The sequence below is a fragment of the Bombina bombina genome, chromosome 1, assembly GCF_027579735.1.
Source record: "Bombina bombina isolate aBomBom1 chromosome 1, aBomBom1.pri, whole genome shotgun sequence".
Taxonomy (NCBI): domain Eukaryota; kingdom Metazoa; phylum Chordata; class Amphibia; order Anura; family Bombinatoridae; genus Bombina; species Bombina bombina.
The window spans coordinates 1,564,046,334-1,564,069,968 of NC_069499.1; the positions used below are offsets into that span (position 1 = coordinate 1,564,046,334).

Sequence of the window (23,635 nt, forward strand, 5' to 3'; positions counted from 1 at the left end):
CCTAGGAGGGAACTCACTATAGAACCTGGTGTTTTGGACACCTCACTACCTTATGCTGGTTCTGGGTAAACCTTTGCCAGGCTTCCGCTCCGGTCCCCAGTCACGGATCATGTCGCTTTTTGGACTGTGACAACTGGAGGTCCGGGGCTCTCCAATGATACAAAATAGCCGCTGCTACCTCGGGATCACCCTGAAACCATAACCTAGCTATTGTGGGATCTCTACAGTCCTATGGCTTCTATGGAGGTGCCAGCCTGTCTGGAGGGGCGATGATTTCTTAATCAGATAATGCTCTTATCAGATGGCAAATGTGTATATAAGCTGTGTGTTTGTCCCATAAAAGTCTGTTCGTGTTTCATCTTAATACTGGTCTTGTCTGGTTATTAAGGTGGGCTTCTTGCTCTAAAGGTTACAGGATAAAGAAGGATCGTTTGGCGGAGATACCCAGTCAGGGTATCCGGAGTCTGTCACAGATACTACTGGTGCTGGTAAGATTTGTTTGTATGTGAAGTGATTGACTAACAATTGTATTACAGATAAGCTAGTTGTTGGTTGTTTCTCTAATACAGGGATTTATGGGATTGTTGTGTCAACTTTGACATGAGATTTTGCTCAAAATTTAACTAGGAATAAATAATGCCTATCCGGAAGCAAGGCAAAGCAGGAGCCCATGCCCACTCATTATCAAGTCATGCTCCAAACTCAAATAAAACATTAGGCACTATAAACTGTTTCTCAACCGTGGTCCCCAAGTACCCCCAACAGGCCAGGTGTTCACTATAGCTGAACCAGCACACAGGTGAAATAATCATTTTATGGGTGAGAGCAGGTTAGTAACCATGGTGTTACTGTTCAGCTGATTACTTCACCTGTGCACTGGATCAGCTACAATGAAAACCTGGCCTGAGAAACAGTGCAATAAGCCACTAAAAAATGTATTTTTTTATTTTTTTAAGTACACAGTTGTTCACAAAGCCTAACCTTTAGAGCAAAAGTATGAACCCACACAGTAACGTCCCTACTGCAATAGAAATACTTTAATTATATATATGCAGTTAGCACTGTGTGCAATAAGCTACTTTTTTTTAAAGTAATTGTATACTGAGCTGCGCAGAAGTATCAGGATTTTTTGTTCTCTTTTTTTTGCTACCAATTACAGTGTCAGGGGTACACTGATAATTTCCACTTCTTGCTGCACTCTAACACATTTGGGTACATCAATATCTACTGGTCCTGTGATTAATAGCATTCTCACCGACTGTTGTGATTCACCATACCTGTTGCACAGAAGTACATATATATATTCATTACCCATTTGTATTGAGCGTCTCGTACCAGTGTCCCTCCTAGAGCGCTGGTGATTTTTCTTGTTTTACCTAATTGTATACTGTGCTAAACAAAACCTATAGAGAAAAAGCAAAACCACTCAGTAATGCAACTCAACCCCCACAATAAAAAAAAAATACTTTAATGATATAAATGCAGTGTGCACTGTGTGTGTGCAATCAGCCACTCATTTTTTATTTTTAACAAACCTTAGCCTATAGAACAAAGGCAGGAGCCAGTAATGTCCCCACAGTAATAGAAATTACATTAAATGGACACTGAACCCATTTTTTTTTCTTTAATGATTCAGATAGAGTGTGCAATTTTAAGCAACTTTCTAATTTACTCCTATTATCAATTTGTCTTCGTTCTCTTGCTATCTTTATTTGAAAAAGAAGGCAGCTAAGTATTTTTTTTTTTGGTTCAGACCTCTGGACAGCACTTTTTTATTGGTGGATGAATTTATCCACCAATCAACAAGAACAACCCAGGTTGTTCACCAAAAATGGGCCTTCATCTAAACTTACATTCTTGCATTTCAAATAAAGATACCAAGAGAATGAAGAAAATTTGATACTAGGAATAAATTAGAAAATTGCTTAAAATGTCATGCTCTATCTGAATTGTGAAAGAAAAAATTTGGGTTCAGTGTCCCTTTAAGGAACTGATGCTCAGATTAACACAATTTTAAAGGGACATGAAACCCAAATGTTGTCTTCCATGATTCAGAAAGAACATTCAATTTTAAATAACTTTCCAGTAAACTTCTTTTATCAAATGTGCTTCATTCACTTAGTATCATTTGTTGAAGGAGCAGCAATGCACTACTGAGAGCTAGCTGAACACATCACATGAGCTAATAGCAAGAGACATATATGTGTAGCCACCAATCAGCAGCTAGCTCCCAGTAGTGCATTGCTGCTCCTGAGCCTACCTACGTATGTTTTTTTTTTTAACAAAGGATACAACGATAACAAAGCAAAATAGGTAATATAAGTAAATTGGGAAGTTGTTTAAATTGCATTATCTATCTGAATGATGAAAGAAAATTTGTGGGTTTTGTGTCAATTTTACAGAGATTAACAGAAATTGCACTGAATACGAGAAACTGCGGTGGGTGATATGACTGAGTAGCAGCGTAGACACGGAGCTCTGTGAAAGCTGCAGCCTGCAAAGCCTTTTATATATTGGCCACCGCCGCACTCTCCTCCACTCCTTCCTCTTGTCAGACAGCTGCCACATCCCTTCTCTGCCTTGGCCCCTGCTCTGACTGGATCTCATGGCGCAAAGGGCCGGTCTTGAGGCGACTGGTGGCTAACAAGTTAAGACACGGGATACCTGCAGCAGGTAAGCAAAGTAAGCAATCATCATTAGTCTATTTGAACATAAGGGCCTAGCAGGTAATCATAAATTTGATACCTTATAGATAGCATTAGCCTAAACCTCTGGCTTGTATCCGCCATTACACAGCACGCCGAGACCAGCATGGGCTTGTGGGCATGGTCCGTGCTAATAATGCATGCTGCCCCCTTCAGTGTCACAAAAGAATCTGCCAATCAGATCAATTGTGTCGTTCGTTGCCACAGCAACATTAAAAATATGGGCAAACACAGTACGTGTCATACTGGAATTCTGGAAATAGTAAATCGGATACCACCACAGCAAGACAGCCCAAACACACACACACACACACAGACACATCCCACACAGACATCCGACACACACACACACAGCCAGCCCACACACACACACACACACACACAGCCAGCCAGCCCACACACACACAGCCAGCCAGCCCACACACACACAGCCAGCCAGCCCACACACACACACACAGCCCACACACACACACACAGCCCACACACACACACAGCCCACACACACACAGCCAGCCCACACACACAGCTAGCCCACACACACACACAGCTAGCCCACACATACACACAGCTAGCCCACACACCCAGCCCCCCCCCACACACACACAGCCCACAAACACACAGACAGCCCACAAACACACAGCTCACAAACACACAGACAGCCCACAAACACACAGACAGCCCACACACACACACACACACACAGACAGCCCACACACACACACAGACAGCCCACACACACACACAGACAGCCCACACACACACACAGACAGCCCACACACACACAGACAGCCCACACACACACAGACAGCCTACACACATACAGACAGCCTACACACATACAGACAGTCCACACACATACAGACAGTCCACACACACACAGACAGCCCACACACACATACAGACAGCCTACACACATACAGACAGCCTACACACATACAGACAGTCTACACACATACAGACAGTCCACACACATACAGACAGTCCACACACACACACAGGCACAGCCCACACACACACATACAGACAGCCCACACAGTACACCCACACATAGTGCACACACACTACAATTTTTTCAGTAATAAGAGACAGAAGGAGAGAAGAGAAAAGAGACAGATGAAAGATTGAGGGGGCAGATATGAGCAAGGGAGATAGAGAAGGGGCAATAAAGTGAAAAAAGAATGGATAGAGCAGGGGGAGTGGAGAGATAATGGAAGGATATAGGGAAGATAGAAATGAGAGCATGACAGACAGGTTGAGAGGGGAGAAAGGAGAAAAGAAGTAAAGAGGAAGATTGAGAGAAGGAGAGAGAAAGGAAAGTGGGGGACAGAGAAGAGAGTAAAGAGAGAGTCAGAGAAGGGACTGGAAAGCACATTTAATTCAGTATAAAGGTCCATCACATCTAGGACCAAAATGGTTAATAAAAGGTTGTGAGCTGCAGGGAGAAGGGATGAGACCTCTTGCCCTGTAGAGCAATACATATCAAAGAGGCGTGAGTCCTTTAAAAATAAACAGGAGACATAAGTAAAAGCTACCCCTGTCTGTCTTCCCTCTTACCTTGGTTCCCTGTCTCCTGCAGTGCCAGATTAAGGTCTTCTTGGGCCTGGTGCTGACGATTTTGGTGGGGCCTATTTTCAGAATTTTATTCAAAATTAAAAACATCTTATCAAAAATTAAAACAAATTTTTTTTGTTTAAATAAAATATTTAATTTATGCAGTAACAGAAACTAATGGAACAGCAAATCATATCTCTTATACTCTCTCTCCCTCCCCCACTCTCCTCCTCTCTCTTTCTCTCCCCCACTCTATTCCTCTCTCCCCCCCTCTCTCCCCTCACTCTCTTTCCCACTATTTTCCTCTCTCCCCTACTCTCTTCTTCTCCCTCTCCCCCACTCTCTTCTTCTCCCTCTCCCCCACTCTCTTCTTCTCCCTCTCCGCCACTCTCTCCCCCACTCTCTTCCTCTTTCTCTCCCCCATTCTCTTCCTCTTGCCCACTCTCTTCCTCTTTCTCTCCCCCACTCTCTTCTTCTCTCTCTCCCCCACTCTCTTCTTCTCTCTCCCCCCCACTCTCTTCTTCTCTCTCCCCCCACTCTCTTCTTCTCTCTCTCCCCCACTCTCTTCTTCTCTCTCTCCCCCACTCTCTTCTTCTCTCTCTCCCCCACTCTCTTCTTCGCTCTCCCCCCCACTCTCTTCTTCTCTCTCCCCCCCACTCTCTTCTTCTCTCTCTCCCCCACTCTCTTCTTCTCTCTCAGTCTCTCCCCCACTCTCTTCTTCTCTCTCTCCCCCATTCTCTTCTTCTCTCTCTCCCCCACTCTCTCCCCCACTCTCTTCCTCTTTCTCTCCCCCATTCTCTTCCTCTTGCCCACTCTCTTCCTCTTTCTCTCCCCCACTCTTTTCTTCTCTCTCCCCCCCACTCTCTTCTTCTCTCTCTCCCCCACTCTCTTCTTCTCTCTCCCCCCCACTCTCTTCTTCTCTCTCCCCCCCACTCTCTTCTTCTCTCTCCCCCCCACTCTCTTCTTCTCTCTCCCCCCCACTCTCTTCTTCTCTCTCTCCCCCATTCTCTTCTTCTCTCTCTCCCCCACTCTCTCCCCCTCTCTCTCCCCCACTCTCTTCTTCTCTCTCCCCCCCACTCTCTTCTTCTCTCTCTCCCCCACTCTCTTCTTCTCTCCCCCCCCACTCTCTTCTTCTCTCTCTCCCCCATTCTCTTCCTCTCTCTCCCCCCCACTCTCTTCTTCTCTCTCCCCCCCACTCTCTTCTTCTCTCTCTCCCCCACTCTCTTCTTCTCTCTCTCCCCCACTCTCTTCTTCTCTCTCTCCCCCACTCTCTTCCTCTTTCTCTCCCCCACTCTCTTCCTCTCTCTCTCCCCCACTCTCTTCCTCTTTCTCTCCCCCACTCTCTTCCTCTTTCTCTCCCCCACTCTCTTCCTCTTTCTCTCCCCCCACTCTCCCCTCTCTCTCCCACTCTCCCCGCTCTCTCTCTTTCCCACTTCCCCCTCGCTCTTCTTTTCCCACTCTTCCTTCTCTCTCACATCATCTCCCCTCCCATAATCTCAGGCACAAAATCTAAGACACTTTGACACAAACACACACACAAAAGACACTTAGACATACTCTTACACAGACACACCCACATATATGATTCTTACAACTGTATTTGTAGCTACAATGCAAACTATCGTTGCTGGCAGTCTTTAAAATGTCCAGTCCTTTTCTTTGGGAAGAGTAAGTTTAAACTGACATGAAACATTTTTCTTTCATGATTCAGATAGAGAATACAATGTTAAATTATTTTTAATTCACTGATATTATCTAATTGCTCATTCTCTTGGTATCCTTTGTTGAATAGGCAGCAAGAGCTAGCTAAATGCATTGGGTGAGCCAGTAACATGAGGCGTATATGTACAACCACCAATCAGCAGCTCCTGAGCCTTCCTATGTATCCTTTTCAATAAAAGATACCAAAAGAACAACATAAAACAAGTACTTTGGAAAGTTGTTTAAAATCACAAGCTCTATCTGAATCCTGAAATAATAAATGTGGGTTTCATGACCCTTTAAACACAGTTTCCCAGGTTATGTGTTTCTATGTTTTATCTGGCATATGTGTGTATTTCTATGCATATTTGTGTGAGTATGCATGTATGTGTGTATCTGCGTATTTACCATATGTATATATGCATATGTATGTGTGTGTCAGGTGTGGTGTGCTACAGTAAATAAGTTCAGCAATAGTAAGATTTCTTGCAGTGTGCTGTTTAAGTGATTCAGTGGTGTATTTTTTAGTTTTTTTGTTACCTAAATCACACCTCAGAAGCATTCAGTGTGACTGCATAATCATGTTTTTGTTTTTTTTATAATAATTCAATTTAAACAATTTAAAAAAAATACACACACTTGGTGCAGACTTTTTTTTAAATGTATGATGGATTTGACCAGCAATTGTAATCAACTTCTGGTTAAAGCTTTTTTCTTTAAGTATACAAATCAGGAAGAGATTCCCCACATGCAGGAGTTAAAAAGAAGGCATGAACAATAATGTAAGAAAAAAAAGTGTTAAAACTTCTTTTTAAAAATAAAAAAAGCGCAGTACAGTCAGTGATTTAGTTACTATGCTATTGGCCAGCACACTGACCTGTTATCTCATAGAATCACATTCTATAGCAGGAAGGTTGAAGGGGCACGAGCACAAGACACTGGACGACCTGAATAGTGAGGGGCGGGCTCTGGTTCCAACAAGCAGTGAGTAAATTCAAGACAGTAGTAAACACAGCAAGAGGGGGCGTGACAGGAGCCCTGCAGCCTAAATAAACAGAGATGAGCTCTCACACTTAAATCAGAGTCTGCTACAGACCAGTTCACAACAGGCAGGGGAGAATTTTAGTTCTCTAGTGCAGGGTTCAACTGACAGGGTTTCTTACCTTTCTACTGCTCCATATCTGTTGTGTGCTTCTGTGCCTCTCTCACGCCTGCCTGTCTGCCTGTGGTTTGTAGTTCCCACCTCCCAGCCAATTCCCGCTCTAAATAACTGCCGCGCACATTCTAATCAACTCCCTTCTAAAATAAGATCCGGACTGCCGCAAAAAAAAAAGTAAAAAAAAAAATGGCACAGTTTTAATAAAAAAATAATAAAAATGAAATAAATCAGCAATGAGACTCCAGCAGCCATCAGCACCTCTGCTTGCGAACTGTGTCTCAGACTCTCAGTGATGGCCAATGCTGATGAAGCCCACGATGCTCCTCCCCCCGAGTCCCACACACACACACAGGTCTTAGTGTGCGAGTGTCACTTGACAGCTGGCTCTCGCTCACTAAGAGCTGTGCTCTTTAAGAAGGCTATGGGCTGGCCTGTAGGTGGCACTGCAGTCAATGCAGTTTTAAAGTGGAAAGGGCTTTTGCCTATACTTCTATCTATCGCACTGCACAGCATGTGCGATAGATAGAAGTATTAGGCAAAAGCCCATTCCACACTTCAGCCTAAAACTGCAATTTTTTATAGTCAAAACTGCAGTGGAGCCTGGGGATTTTTTTATTTAGTCCACAAATAAAGTTTAAAAATGTAATTTTTTTTTTTTATTTCTCACTCTTTTTTTTAATTTTTTTTTTGTTCATCAGGGGTCAGGTTCACAGGGGGTTCACATGCTCAAGTGCTCCTATAGAGGAGCCTCCACTGGTCCAAAGGGATTGGGCATAGGGAGGGTTTGGCCAAGGGGTTAGGGAGTGGGGAGGATTTGGACATAGGGAGGGTTTACGCAAAGGGGTAGGGCTTGTGGAGGGTTTAGGAATGGGTTGAGGGTTGGGTTACTGTTAAATCGAAAAATACATTTGCTCTCATATATTCAAAAGTCAACATAAGTAAACAACACTTCTAAATGGTTCTCTCAGAAGAATGGTGTCTAGTGCACATGTCAAAGCTTTTACCAATCAATAAAGACATTCTTACCGTCAAACAATTTTATGTGTGATTATTTGCTATTAGTGTGTTCTAAAGTGATTTTGATTACACTGTCCTTTAGCAATGTACATAAGCACACATTAAAAGTAAAAGTATATATATATATATATATATATATATATATATATATATACACAGTATATATATATATATATATATATATATATATATATATATATATATATATATATATAAAGAAAGCAATAGGTCCAGCACAAATCAACAGTTCAGAAATAGTTAGCAGAGTGCACGGTAGCCAGAGGGTCCTGCTCACCTCCAATATATAAATCCAAATGGAAAAAAGTAGATGGCTCCAGCACTGTTTTCTTTAAAAGTGAAAAAACCTTTATTAAGGTGACATAATGAACAGACAGCAACGTTTCGGGTAACGCAGACCCTTAATCATGCTATGGATTGCTTTGCAGCACAGCTTTAAATAGGCCAGATGGCTTAAAGGGACCCATAACACTTGTCTGCTAAAACTTCTTAAAACTAACCTCTGAGCAAAAAAACCCTGTAGAAAGCATGGATATCTATGTGATTTGTTCAGCTTACCCCAACCTGTTTAAATAAAGTAATTTAAATTACAATGTTGTTCCAGTGCTTGATGCTGCTATGTGTGCAGCCATATTGTAACGCACGTCACACACAGCGGTCACATGATGTGACGTGCACGGCATATTCTGTTATGTATGCTTAGAGGCACATCTGCATTCTGCACTGTGCAGATTCAGAAGCACTCTCTTACCGTGACTACAAAGCGTGCCCTGCAGAGTCTGATGAGGATGTTGTTCCCTGTCAAAAGTTTTATTGTGCAAAACAGATCACACTTTTTAAAGTTCCTAAACAAATCTTAAAATATAATAATTTATGTGGTTAGTTTTCACACTCATAAACATATTATAATCTTCCTCTCCCCGGAGCTTACTATTTACAATTATACCCGTGTCTGGGACCATGCATTCATACACGCTCAGTAACTTTAAAAACTGTGCACTCATTTTTTTTGCTTTCAATTCATTCCACAATGCTAATTCATATTTTCCATCTGTATAATTTTCGTATTTCAGTATATTTTTAGTATCCATTTGTATATTTAGTGTCCATTTTATTCAAGCCAAAAGCCCCAGTCCGTGATCAATGTGTTGAACTTACTGCTCCCTGCTCGCTCTCAGAGTCTCTTGTTCTTCTGTTGATCTCTGCATGCTACGGGGGAAGGGGAACTGATATCACCGCTGAAGTGTGAATTGCTGTGGGGGGCAGATCTAAGCCCGTGCACAGCTGTTTGTTTTAGAACGGCTCTACCTCTGCTTTATTATACTTGTGTGACAGCTGAAAATAAATCACTGCAGTGGCAGCAAGCAGCTCTGAACCTGGTAAATTCAGACATGGAGTACGGCTGCAATTACATAAATACTAGAATTTGGTCCCCCCTTGGATATTGACCAATATAACATTTGCAATACAAAGTAATTTAAAACGCTTCATTTAAAAAGTTTTTTTTTGCATTCAGGAAGCAATTAAAAATTGCATGGACGCAGCATCAACATACAAAATACATAGTAAGTTAAAGTTGCACATGTAAAGTAAATATTTATTTTGTTTATGTAAAATGCTTTATTTATTTTTTTAATTCCACATTGCTTTTTGCAATGCTAATTATGGTACAGAATACGATATGGTGATAACTGATGCATTTCCACAGAGTAACAACTTTCTCATCAGACGCTGCAGCACAATCACATGCTCTGAAATACAGAGAGCCAGTGCTGCAGATGTAAACATACATAACAGAATAATATGCAGTGCACATCACATGACTGCTGTGTGTAACGTAAGGAACAATATGGCGGCATACATAGCAGCATCAATTGCTGGATCAACATTGTAATTCAAATCACTCTACTTGAACTGTGTGCAGTAAGCTGAGCAACCAGCATAGACATCTGTGCTTAGTTGTTTTTTATTATTTAGTAGAAGTTAGTTTTAAGGAACTTTAGCAGGTGTTATGGTTCCCTTTAATTACAAACATATTAACTCCATATTGGCTAGACTTTTATTGACCATTGATAGAAATTACTACTGCCATCTACTGGGCCAATTCATGAATTGCACATGTATAAAATTTTAACAAAATATCTTTTAGTCCTAACAAAATGTTAAACACATAGGTAAAGTTAAACACATGAGCAGTGATGCAAAGTTTAATCATGATATCCAAAATTTAAAATACATATATATATGTATATATATGAGGATTTTTTCAGCTCTGGTACAGAAAACGACACCGGAGGGGAGGAATGAAACACAGGTCCCAGTGGAGATACCCGCTCACAGCGGAGCAGCGAGAGAAACAAACAGCCACAAAGAAAAAAGGGAAAGAAAAAAGTGACTCACTAAATTCAAGGTACTTACAAAACCTCCCTGATCAAAGTCCCTTCGAACTGTCCTTGTACACCCCTGCTGGTTTGATTCAACAGGAGAATAGTAACCCTGATATGTCTAATGAAGTTCATAATAGTAATATTGTTGTGAATATTTCGAAATATACTCTATCTAAGGATGAATATTCTGTATTAGGTATCATTTTGTCCCACAAGTCATGTAAATTAATTTACTGTGGAAAAAGATTTATACAGATTTTTTCGCACTTTAAAATTAAAGGCACACTTTGGCAATGAAAATGATGGTATGGTTTGTGATAAATCTATTGTTAGTGATAATGCCATGTTTAACCCCTTAAGGACCAGCGACGTACCCTGTATGTCACTGGCCTTTTTTTGCGACTTGATTGTTTTATAGCACGGTCTTGCCACCAGCGTTGAGACTGCTCTATTCCACAAAGCCTGCTGGAGGGAGGGCATTAATAGTGTGTCCTTGCTAGACTTGTGCTATTATGTCCTGAGAAAACCATTAACGACCAGTGACATACAGGGTACATTGTGGTCATTAAGGGGTTAATCTAAAGTCTTTAAAACTTAAGAATAAGTCTACCTTTGTCCCCAGTTCAACCAACCCAGGTGTGGAAACTTTCATTAAATTTGTTCAAAATGATGTAAAGAATTTACTATCACAGAAAAAGTTTAAACAAAAAGGTAATATTTCTTATGGAGAAAGACAGGCATTAAATAATCTTGCAAAAAATAAAAACATCACCATTAAAAATGCAGACAAGGGTGGGGCGGTTGTTGTATTGGATACTGAATACTATGTACAGGAAATTTTAGGTCAGCTATCTGATGGTGGCATCTATCAGATTTTAGAGGGAGACCCTTTATTGGAAGTTAAGAATGAAATTAAAATTGTAGTTGATACAGCTTTGAAAAATAACATAATTTCAAAAGATCTTGCAAAATTCCTAATAAAAACGGATCCTATTACGCCTGTTTTTTATACACTACCTAAACTCCATAAAGATTACAATGCCCCCCCTGGCAGACCTATCGTCGCCAGTACAGATTCTGTATTTTCACATATCGCTATATTTATAGATAAGATTCTCAATCCTATTGCATCCAAACAAGCCTCTTTTCTTAAAGATACAGGTGATCTTTTGAAAAAACTTTCTTGCATTTCAGATGTGGATAATGATATTCTTTTCTCATTAGATGTTGTAAGCCTTTACACATGTATCCCCCATGAAGCAGGCATTCAAGCTACCCTTGAATCCATTAAAAAAGAAACAAACTTCTCTTTGCAACAAAGTAATTTTATTGAGGATTTACTTAATATACTTTTATATCTCAATTACTTTCTTTTTCAGGACACATTTTACTTACAAAAACGTGGAACCGCGATGGGTTCGAATATGGCCCCTTCATACGCCAACATCTTCGTTAGCCAATTTGAGCAGAGAAATGTTTACACTAATCAAGACTTTAAAACCAAATGTAGGCTATGGCTTCGCTATATAGATGATGTTGTTGGCGTATGGAGGGGCCCTATTGCATCCTTAATAGATTTTGTGGATGACCTTAACAAGTGCACTGACAGTTTGAGATTTACCTTAAATTTTTCTGACACCTCTATAAATTACCTTGACACGATCATATACAAAAAAGATTCAGTTCTTAAAACAGATCTTTATGTTAAGCCAACTGATCGCAATACATTACTAGAATATAATAGTTACCATCCTAAGAGAGTTTTTTTCTTCCATCCCAAAAAGTCAATTCATAAGAACCATTAGAAATGTACAGGACAAAGATATGCAAGAAATTAGACTTGAGGAAATGGCTAACAAATTTAAAGAGAGAGGATATCCCCATCCATGATCACTAGATGTAAAAATGAAGTTTTACACGAGAAAAAATGCAAAATCAAAAAAGAACACCAAACGTATAATTTTTTCTTCAGAATTTAATACACATAGTGATCATATTGCTAATATCATCAAAAAGCACTGGTATCTTTTGGGTAAGTTTAACCCTCATATATCTGAATTTCAAGTTCCTCCTATGCACTCATATAAACGAGTTAAAAACATTAGGGATACCTTAGTTAAGGCTGACATTGGTAGTACCAACACTAATAGGATTACCTATCTTACCACCCCCAAAAAGGGCTCATACCCTTGTCTTCATTGTGCACAATGCAATGCTATGATAAAAGGTAAACACATAGCACAAATTAATGACCGAAAAATTTGGGAAATTAATGGGTACTATACCTGTGATACAGACTTTGTAGTCTACCTATTAAAATGCCCTTGTGGGAGGGGCTACATAGGGGAAACTACACGCCCCATCAGAGATAGGATTAGTGGGCATAAATCTTCCATCAGATGCCAAGATAAAACTCTCCCAGTCTCTTCCCATTTTCTTGAAATGGGACACACTGTTAGCCAACACAGGTATCAAATAATAGATCACATCCCTAAACTTAGGAGAGGAGGTAATAGGGAACTTGAACTCAAAAAGAGAGAGGTATGGTGGATTCAACAACTAAAAACTCTACATCCTGTAGGTCTGAATAGAGATTATGATCTCCATTTGTTTTTATCAATTCTATCTTTATATATATATATATATATATATGTTTTTTAAATTTTGGATATCATGATTAAAATTTGCATCACTGCTCATGTGTTTAACTTTACCTATGTGTTTAACATTTTGTTAGGACTAAAAGAAATTTTGTTAAAATGTTATACATGTGCAATTCATGAATTGGCCCAGTAGATGGCAGTAGTAATTTCTATCAATGGTCAATAAAAGTCTAGCCAATATAGAGTTAATATGTTTGTAATTAAGCCATCTGGCCTATTTAAAGCTGTGCTGCAAAGCAATCCATAGCATGATTAAGGGTCTGCGTTACCCGAAACGTTGCTTTCTGTTCATTATGTCACCTTAATAAAGGTTTTTTCACTTTTAAAGAAAACAGTGCTGGAGCCATCTACTTTTTTCCTCTTGGATTTATATATATATATATATATATATATATATATATATATATATATATATATATATATATATATATATATATATATATTATATATATTTATATATAAACTCCTCATGTATCTGCACTCACAATTCCAATCAGTCAGCAACCAGAGTGCAAAGTCAAAAATATCAATAGAATTAAATGTGGGGACTGCACTCACTGGATTTAGATCAAAAGTTATTTCAAGAGTTTGGTTTGAGGAAGGTGTCTGTGAACCCTGAAATGTTACCATGGAATAAATAACTTTTGATCTAAATCCAGTGAGTTGAGTCCCCACCTTTAACCCCTTAATGACCGACGACATACAGGGTACGTCCTCAAAAAAATACAGTTAACGCCTGAGGACGTACCCTGTACGTCGTCGGTCTTGGAAAGGGCTGGAAGCGATCCTGATCACTTCCAGCTACTTTGCGGTTATTGCAGTGATGCCTCGATATCAAGGCATCCTGCAATAAATGTTTTTACCCCTCCAGTACAGAGAGAGACACTCTGTGGCCCTCTCTGCACCGGGCATCGATGGCCCCAATCATTGGTGGGGGGAACCGCAGTGGGAGGTGGGTGGGCGGCCATCAATGGATTCCAGAAGAGTGAGGGGGGCGGGGTTATCGGCCGCGTGCACGGACGCGCATACATGCAAGGGGTCGGCGGGCGGGCGCGTGCACGGGAAGGGAGCGGGTGGGAGCCGCTGCACTACAGAAATATTTTGATCAATAAGTGACCCAAGACAGCTGCCAGTACCCAAGATGGCTCCCAATAAGGCAGAGGGGGAGGGTTAGAAAGTTGTTGGGGGGGGGGGGGTGGGATCAGGGAGGTTGGGGGCTAAGGGGGGATCCTACAAAGTAGAATATGTAAATATGCTTTAAAAATATATATATACTTTTATTTTAGTACTGGCAGACTTTCTGCCAGTACTTAAGGTGGCGGGGACAATTGTGGGGTGGAGGAGGGAAGAGAGCTGTTTGGGAGGGATCAGGGGGTGTGATGTGTCAGGTGAGAGGCTGATCTCTACACTAAAGCTAAAATTAACCCTGCAAGCTCCCTTCAAGCTACCTAATTAACCCCGTCACTGCTAGCCATAATACATGTGTGATGCGCAGCGGCATTTATCGGCCTTCTAATTACCAAAAAGCAACGCCAAAGCCATATATGTCTGCTATTTCTGAACAAAGGAGATCCCAGAGAAGCATTTACAACCATTTGTGCCATTATTGCACAAGCTGTTTGTAAATAATTTCAGTGAGAAACCTAAAGTTTGTGAAAAAGGGAACAATTTTTTTTTATTTGATCGCATTTGGCGGTGAAATGGTGGCATGAAATATACCAAAATGGGCCTAGATCAATACTTTTACAACCAGTTGTGCCATAATTGCACAAGCTGTTTGTAAATAATTTCAGTGAGAAGCCTAAAATTGTTAAATATTTAACGTTTTTGTAAATTTGATCGCATTTGGCGGTGAAATGGTGGCATGAAATATACCAAGATGGGCCTAGATCAATACTTGGGGTTGTCTACTACACTACACTAAGATAAAATTAACCCTACAAGCTCCCTAATTAACCCCTTCACTGTTGGGAATAATACACGTGTGGTGCGCAATGGCATTTAGCTGCCTTCTAATTACCAAAAAGCAATGCCAAAACCATATATGTCTGCTATTTCTGAACAAAGGGGGTCCCAGAGAAGAATTTAAAACCATTTATGCCATAATTGCACAAATTGTTTGTAAATAATTTCAGTGAGAATCCTAAAGTTTGTGAAAAAAATGGTGAAAAAGTGAACATTTTTTTTTATTTGATCGAATTTGACAGTGAAATGGTGGCATGAAATATACCAAAATGGGCCTAGATCAATACTTTGGGATGTCTTCTAAAAAAATATATATACATGTCAAGGGATATTCAGGGATTCCTGAAAGATATCAGTGTCCCAATGTAACTAGTGCTTATTTTGAAAAAAAGTGGTTTGGAAATAGCAAAGTGCTACTTATACTTATTGCCCTATAACTTGCACAAAAAGCAAAGAACATGTAAACATTGGGTATTTCTAAACTCAGGACAAAATTTAGAAACTATTTAGCATGGGTGTTTTTTGTTGGTTGTAGATGTGTAACAGATTTTGGGGGTCAAAGTTAGAATTTTTTTTTTTTCATTTTTTCCTCATATTTTATAATTGTTTTTATAGTAAATTATAAGATACTAGTCCTAAAGCCCGTGTACACGGGCCAATTTTTTAGATACCGCGGTTCCAACCCTTGCTCCCTCTCTCTCCCCCCTCTCTTTTGCGCTCTCTCTCTCTCTCCCCCCCTCTCTTTTGAGTTCTCTCTCTCCCCCTTATTTTGCACTCTCCCCCCTCTTTTGCTCTCTCTCTCCCCTTTTTTGCTCTCTCTCTCCCCTCTTGTGCTCTTTCTCCCCCCCTCTTTTGCTCTCTCTCTCCCACCTCTTTTGCTCTCTCTCCCCTCTTTTGCTCGCTCTCTCTCTTCCCCCCCTCATCTGCTCTCTCCCCCCTCTTGCTCTCTCTCGCCCTCTTTTGCTCTCTCTCTCCCCTATTTTGCTCTCTCCCCCCTCTTTTGCTCTCTCTACCCCCCTCTTTTGCTCTCTCTCTCCCCCCTCTTTTGCGCTCTCTCCCCCCCCCTCTCTTTTGCTCTCTCTCCCCCCTCTTTTGCACTCTCTCTCTCTCCCCCCTCTCTTTTGCTCTCTCTCCCCCTCTCTTTTGCTCTCTCTCCCCCCTCTCTTTTGCGCTCTCTTCCCCTCTCTTTTGCTCTCTCTCTCCCCCTCTCTTTTGCTCTCTCTTCCCCTCTTTTGCACTCTCTCTTCCCCTCTTTTGCGCTCTCTCCCCCTTCTCTTTTGCACTCTCTCTCCCCCTCTTTTGTGCACTCTCTCTCCCCCCCTCTCTTTTAAACTCTCTCTCCCCCCCTCTCTTTTGAGCTCTCTCTCCCCCCCTCTCTTTTGAGCTCTCTCTCCCCCTCTCTTTTGAGCTCTCTCTCTCCTCCACTCTTTTGCGCTCTCTCCCCCCTCTTTATTGCGCTCTCTCCCCCTCTTTTTTGCGCTCTCTCCCCCTCTCTTTTGTGCTTTCTCCCCCTTGCGCTCTCTCCCCCTCTTTTTTGCGTTCTCTCCCCCTCTTTTTTGCTCTCTCCCCCTCTCTTTTGCTCTCTCTCTCTCCCTCTTTTGTGCACTCTCTCTCCCCCCTCTTTTGCTCTCTCTCTCCCACCTCTTTTGCTCTCTCTCCCCTCTTTTGCTCGCTCTCTCTCTTCCCCCCTCATCTGCTCTCTCCCCACTCTTGCTCTCTCTTGCCCTCTTTTGCTCTCTCTCTCCCCTATTTTGCTCTCTCTTCCCCCTCTTTTGCTCTCTCTCTCCCCCCTCTTTTGCTCTCTCTCTCCCCCCTCTTTTGCGCTCTCTCTCCCCCCTCTCTTTTGCTCTCTCTCCCCCCTCTTTTGCACTCTCTCTCTCTCCCCCCCTCTCTTTTGCTCTCTCTCCCCCTCCCTTTTTCTCTCTCTCCCCCCTCTCTTTTGCTCTCTCTTTCCATCTCTTTTGCTCTCTCTCTCCTCCTCTCTTTTGCTCTCTCTTCCCCTCTTTTGCACTCTCTCTTCCCCTCTTTTGCGCTCTCTCCCCCTTCTCTTTTGCGCTCTCTCCCCCTCTCTTTTGCACTCTCTCTCCCCCTCTTTTGTGCACTCTCTCTCCCCCCTCTCTTTTAAACTCTCTCTCCAACCCTCTCTTTTGAGCTCTCTCTCCTCCCCTCTCTTTTGAGCTCTCTCTCTCCCCCCACTCTTTTGCGCTCTCTCCCCCCCTCTTTTTTGCGCTCTCTCCCCCTCTTTTTTGCGCTCTCTCCCCCTCTCTTTTGTACTTTCTCCCCCTTGCGCTCTCTCCCCCTCTTTTTTGCGCTCTCTCTCCCTCTTTGCGCTCTCTCCCCCTCTTTTTTGCGCTCTCTCTCCCTCTTTTTGCTCTCTCCCCCTCTCTTTTGCGCTCTCTCTCTCCCTCTTTTGTGCACTCTCTCTACCCCTCTCTTTTGCGCTCTCTCTCTCCCTCTTTTGCTCTCTCTCTCCCTCTTTTGCACTCTGTCTCCCCCTTCTCTTTTGCGCTCTCTCCCCCCTCTCTTTTGCGCTCTCTCTCCCCCCTCTCTTTTGCGCTCTCTCTCCCCCCTCTCTTTTGCGCTCTCTCTCCCCCCTCTCTTTTGAGCTCTCTCTCTCCCCCTCTTTTGTGCGCTCTCTCTCCCCCTCTCTTGCGCTCTCTCCCCCTCTCTTGCGCTCTCTCCCCCTCTCTTTTGCGCTCTCTCTCTCTCCCTCTTTTGCGCTCTCTCTCTCCCACCTCTCTTTTGCGCTCTCTCTCCCCCCTCTCTTTTGAGCTCTCTCTCTCCCCCCTCTCTTTTGAGCTCTCTCTCCCCCCTCTCTCTCCCCCTCTTTCTCTCCCACTCTCTTGCGCTCTCTCTCCCTCTTTTGCTCTTCCCCCTCTCTCTGCTCGCTTTCTTTCTTTCCTTCCTTCCTCTGTTTGGTTCTCTCCCGCCGGCCACGCCCCTCCAGCGAGACCACGCCCCTCGCCACGCCCGCCGGCCACGCCCCCTCACCACGCCCATCACACCCGCCGGTCACGCCCCCATCACGGCACTTTTATAATATAGGATTATAAAAATAATGGTATCTTTTGAAAGTGCATTTAATGGCGAGACAAACGGTATATAATATGTGTGGGTACAGTAAATGAGTAAGAGGAAAATTACAGCTAAACACAAACACCGCAAAAATGTAAAAATAGCCCTGGTCCCAAACGGACAGAAAATGGAAAAGTGCTCTGGTCACTAAGGGGTTAAAGCTTTAAAATAAAATCATAGCTAACAAATGTATTCACTATTAAAACATGGATTGTAAGTTCTCATGGTTGTACTCATCTCATGTTCTTCCACTGTGAACTGTTTTGTGTTTTCATGTATCACTATGTACAATTATTTTGCATGTATTTTTTTCCTGCACAGCGATACATATAGCAAGAACTTTACAAGCAAATAATATCACTACCTAACCTACCTCAGAAAAAATGTAAGATTAGAAACCCGGCGCTGGCAGGGAACTTGAGAAAGAGTTTTGTGCACAGCGTCAGCGCGGGTCTTCTCACTGATGTGAGTATGTGACATCACTTGCGTGATCATGTGACACCCAACAGTCTCACAGTCACAGAAGCACGCACAGGATGCGTTGTAGTCCGGGGTCCTGATCCAGCAAATTTTGCGCCCCTAAGAATTATGTACCCGGGGCAACCACCCCTGTGCCCCCCCCCCCCCCATGCTACGCAACTGGGGTAAAGTATTCCCCACCAACTAGAGGCTGTCTTATTATTGTGACTGTAAGGCCCATAACAGATTAATATAAGGGCCCTTGCTTCAGTACCTTCTCTCTATCCGTTCCTCCCAGTCACTGGCAGTGGGGTGATCTCTATTGGAGGCTACCAGTGGAATAGGATAAAAAAAAGCTTTATTATTTAGCAGAGCCCATTAGTGCTAAGTCAGATGAGTCTGATGAGAGGTAACACTTTATACAGACATAACAAGTCTCCCTGAAGTTCAGGGAGTCTCCCTGATTGTAATAGCAGCTCCCTGATGCCAGCAAATGGACTGCAATCTCCCTGAAACTCCAAGTACCATGATCCAATGTGGCCCAAATCCGGAAAAGTGTTTTTTTAAGGAATGCCTTTAGTTGCTGGGACATTATAAAACCCTCAAAGCATGCATCAGTAACCAAAAAGCCCCCACTGATTCTAATAAAATAAAACACAAATACTACCTTATTTACTGCACGTAATTAAACTTCATATTCTAAAATATTTAAGCATTCAACAAGCGTACGGTCACTGGAAAATAGGTTTATTGTATGTGGTTGTGCAATGAAGCTACTTTTTTTTTTAATGTGACTTTAGCGGGAAGCTACTTTAATGATAAGTTCCTTATTTAGGGTTTCAAGGTGTCCAATATATAACTGCGAGGGGGGGCGGTGGCGGCGCAGTAGCGAGTGAAGCCACCTCCCTGAAATTAGTTTTTGCAGGTTGGGATGTCTGCTTTATAAATATCAGACTTTGGATTACACAGAGCTCTGAGATCCCAGTAAATGTGCTTCCCTTCACATTGAACTGTATTATATTATTGAACATTTGCTGTTCTTTGAGTAGCGGCACTGTGATAGAGACGTTGCTGTAGAAATTATACTCAGCAAACTGTGGCACTTTTATGGTACCTTATGGAAAACAGACTAGTAGCTCCATCTTGTGGCTAAAGTATACAATAACAAGTGTTTCTTCCAACTAGTAGCTAGATTACAAGTTGTGTGCTATTGTTTGCACGATTCGCGATAAGTGAAGACCTCACATAAAGACTAAGGGCAATATTACGAGTGTGCGCAAGCTATTTATAGGATTTTCGCAATCGCTTGTGTGCAGGTTAAATTGGGCTGGTATTACAAGCTGAAAGTAAATGCGATTGCTTTAGCACACTTCTGCACTCATATCTCTCACATCACAGCGGTTACTGAGAGCTGTCTTAAAGGGACACTGAACCCACATTTTCTTTTGTGATTCAGATAGAGCATGCAATTTTAAGCAACTTTCTAATTTACTCCTATTATCAAATTTTCTTCATTCTCTTTTATCTATATTTAAAATGCAAGAATGTAAGTTTAGATTCCGGCCCATTGTTTTGGAACAACCTGGGTTGTTCTTGCTGATTGGTGGATAAATTCACCCACCAATAAACAAGTGCTGTCCATGGTTCTGAACCAAAAAATATCTTAGATGCCTTCTTTTTCAAATATAGATAGCAAGAGAACGAACAAAAATTGACAATCGGAGTAAATTAGAAAGTTGCTTAAAATTGCATGCTCTATCTGAATCACGAAAGAAAAAATCAGTTCAGTGTCCCTTTAACTTCTGTAGACAAGTTATTTTTAAATACCCCTAGGCAGCATGAGTGTCTCAATATAGACCCCAACCCAATAGTAAGATATCATGGCCTCTCGGTATAAAATGATATCCTGGAAAGTGGGAGGGGTAAAATCTCCCGCAAAAAGGAGGGCGTTCCTTCATCATTTAAAGGGATATGAAACCCATTTTTTTTCTTTCATGATTTTGATGGAGCAGCCATTTTAAGCATCTTTCTAATTTAATCCTATTAACAATTTGTCTTTGTTCTCTTGGTATCTTTGCTTACATTCCTGCTTTTTCAGAAGACTATAAAGTTTTATTAAAATTCTTAAATCTTAGAATTTTGTAATAAACAAATAGTGCAAATGCATTTGAATTACAATACTTAAAACAAATGACACTGATATTTTCAATATGTCTCTGTAATAAAGTCCATAACTCAATTCCCAATGACTCAACAGATAAAAAAAACAATTTTTCCAAAAGATGCATTAACAGTAAAAAAAAGGGTTAATTAATCTACCACAAATAGCCACATTAAATATATATATATTTTCAAAAAAGCTTTATTTTGATAAACTTACATACACGATATGCAATATATATGTATTTCATACATCAAAGCAGTATAATGTAATATATTGTTACGATAATCCATTGTAAAAAAAAAAACTTCAAGAAATTGTAAAGCATGCTTATGGACTTTCACTTCAGCACTTGATGATAAATGTAGTGTATGTCTTAACTGATCCCAATTGTCTAACTATATAAACCACTCTTGGGTCTAAAACAGGTACACAAGTAAACAATGTTGGGCATAATTAACAATGTAGGGGGAGAACTGGGGGTAAGGGAAACTATAAATTGTGGTATAGTGAGAGACATAGGGCTTAGGATATTTTTAGTCTGGATTGGGTTTACAGATATAAAAACAAGACTTCGTAAGAATGTGAATTGGATTTTACTGTAGAGTAGTATATCAGGATAATTTGTAGGAGGCATATGAGACATTGACATAAATACATGAGAATATTTTGTAAAGTCTGAGGCTATGGACTAGAGCCTTAAAGATATGTTACGCCCACAAGTTAGTTCTCAATTAACAATGCTCCATAATGAGACAATATCTCAGACCTACTGGCACAAGTGGACGTAACTGACTAGAAGTGAGTATAGAGAGCAAATATTTCATAAATAAAGCTATCATGCCATATAATTTATATTTTCTTTCTAACCATGCTCTGGCATATGTCTTTGTTTCCCTTTGATTTTAATAGGAAGGGATGTGCGATAATGGACCTAGAGCGATACATTTAACAAATAGGCTCTACAAGATTATGTAACATAAAGCCCATATTTCCCGTGATTCTAATAAAAATAATGAGAGAGCTACAATACAAATAATAAGCAGGGGATACCCTAGACCCACCAACCATATAAACAGGATTAAACTTATGACATTTCAGCACATCGCATTATAAAGTCATTTATATCAAGAGGTTACCAGAGTCTATTTTGTGTGGCGTCAGCTGATGAAAACAACGGCATTTAAGGGCAATGTCAGTTACGCTCTGACTACAAGGAGTATTTACCGTCTACCCCTCTCCCTTCTGCTGTGCATGATCGCTGCTACGGGGATCATAGTTGTTATGCCAGGAGCCGACTTGAAACATGATAGTATTATAGGTTATTGAGCGATAGCTTCCAAGCCAGATCATGTCTCGTGTGGCTATTAGAGCTAAAGGTCCCGATAAGCTAGTAAATGTCTCCAGTGCTTTGAGCCTGTTACCAAATACCTCAGAAGGATAAGCCGACATGTTGCTGTGCTCCTCTAAGGTTGGCACTGTATTGCTTACTTTGTGTTGGATTCCATGTGGCGGACCAGTTTTGGGTACTGTCTTTATAAAACTTGATCCATTGCCTGCTTTATGCTGGGACCGCATTGCTGCGTCCCTCTCTGCTTCTCTCTGTGTTGTGGCACTGGTGATTTGGCGTTGAGGTTCCCTGGGGTCTGTAGTCATCGGGGGTTGATCCGGTTGACAAAGCTCCTCTTCACACTGCTCTCTATAGACCTTGCTTAGAGTATAGGTCTGCCGGTGTATGAGCTGCTTCTCACCCCTGGGTGTTCTGAGAAAAGAATCCGCCTTCTGTGCTCCATACAACTCCTGTGCGGTAGGGGAAGGCTCAGTTATGATTAAGCCTGTCTGAGTTTGTCCCGGTAAAGGATCCTCAGTGGGAGTCTCACTCTCCTGTTCTACCTCCAAGCGCTGCATTAGGTATTCATATGGAGCTCTATCTATCAGCATTAGCATGCGTGCAGTAAATCTTGCCATGAGTTCCTCATGGTGTAGTTGTTCCTCCGCCATATTGGTCAATGTCTGCTTGTTGCAAGGGTTTTATAAACAGGTTTTGACTGTTTCCCGTTATTGATGGTATGCAGGTTCAGCCCTATTGTCCGTTAGGGTTGTGTGATGATGAAGAATCGGTAAGTCGGAGTAAGCCGACAGCACCAATAACCCGTTTCTTCCCGGGGGGGGGTGGATACCGAGCTGAGTCCCCAGATTCATAAAAACAGCAAGAAGGGTAATTACTTGTGGTATCTTTATAAAATTTTGTTGTAATCTTGCTGTTTGGACACAATAATCAGCGGATTAGTGTCAATTCTGCTGGAGCCTTCAGAAGTTGCGTCCTTTCCAGGACACTGTACGGACACGCCCCCCACATTCCTGCTTTTTCAAATGAAGGAGCCAGCCCATTTTTGGTTCAGCACATGGGTAGCGCTTGCTGATTGGTGGCTAAGATTGTGTAAACTATGAGGAATAGAAGCTATTTTCCCATACAGGCCAAGTAATCCCACCTTTCTACCAGGATACACCACAGAAGCCTTTAGACTGTGGCAGCTTAAAGGACGTATGGCAATAGCCCAAGTTTTAAACTTTACAATGTATCAAATTCTCCCTTTTCAGTACTTACAAGAAAAATATATTATTCCTAGCAATCATAGGTTCACTTATTACCAATGCAGCCATTATATCCAGACATTATTAAAGGGACAAAACATTCAAAAATTTAAATGCACAGAGAGGAATTACATCTTTGACTAGAAACATATTTGCAATATAAATGTATTAGCAAAAAT

General features: G+C 41.5%; 1 long non-coding RNA gene across 1 annotated transcript; it reads right to left on the reverse strand.

Moving 5' to 3' along the window:
* Nucleotides 1–1,691: 1,691 nt before the first annotated feature.
* Nucleotides 1,692–6,902, reverse strand: LOC128644042 (uncharacterized). Its single transcript, XR_008399915.1, has 3 exons — nucleotides 6,835–6,902; nucleotides 4,260–4,330; nucleotides 1,692–2,664 (listed from the first exon to the last, which is right to left on the reverse strand). It is a non-coding gene; the product is annotated as an uncharacterized LOC128644042 (long non-coding RNA).
* Between the last annotated feature and the right edge of the window lie 16,733 nt (nucleotides 6,903–23,635).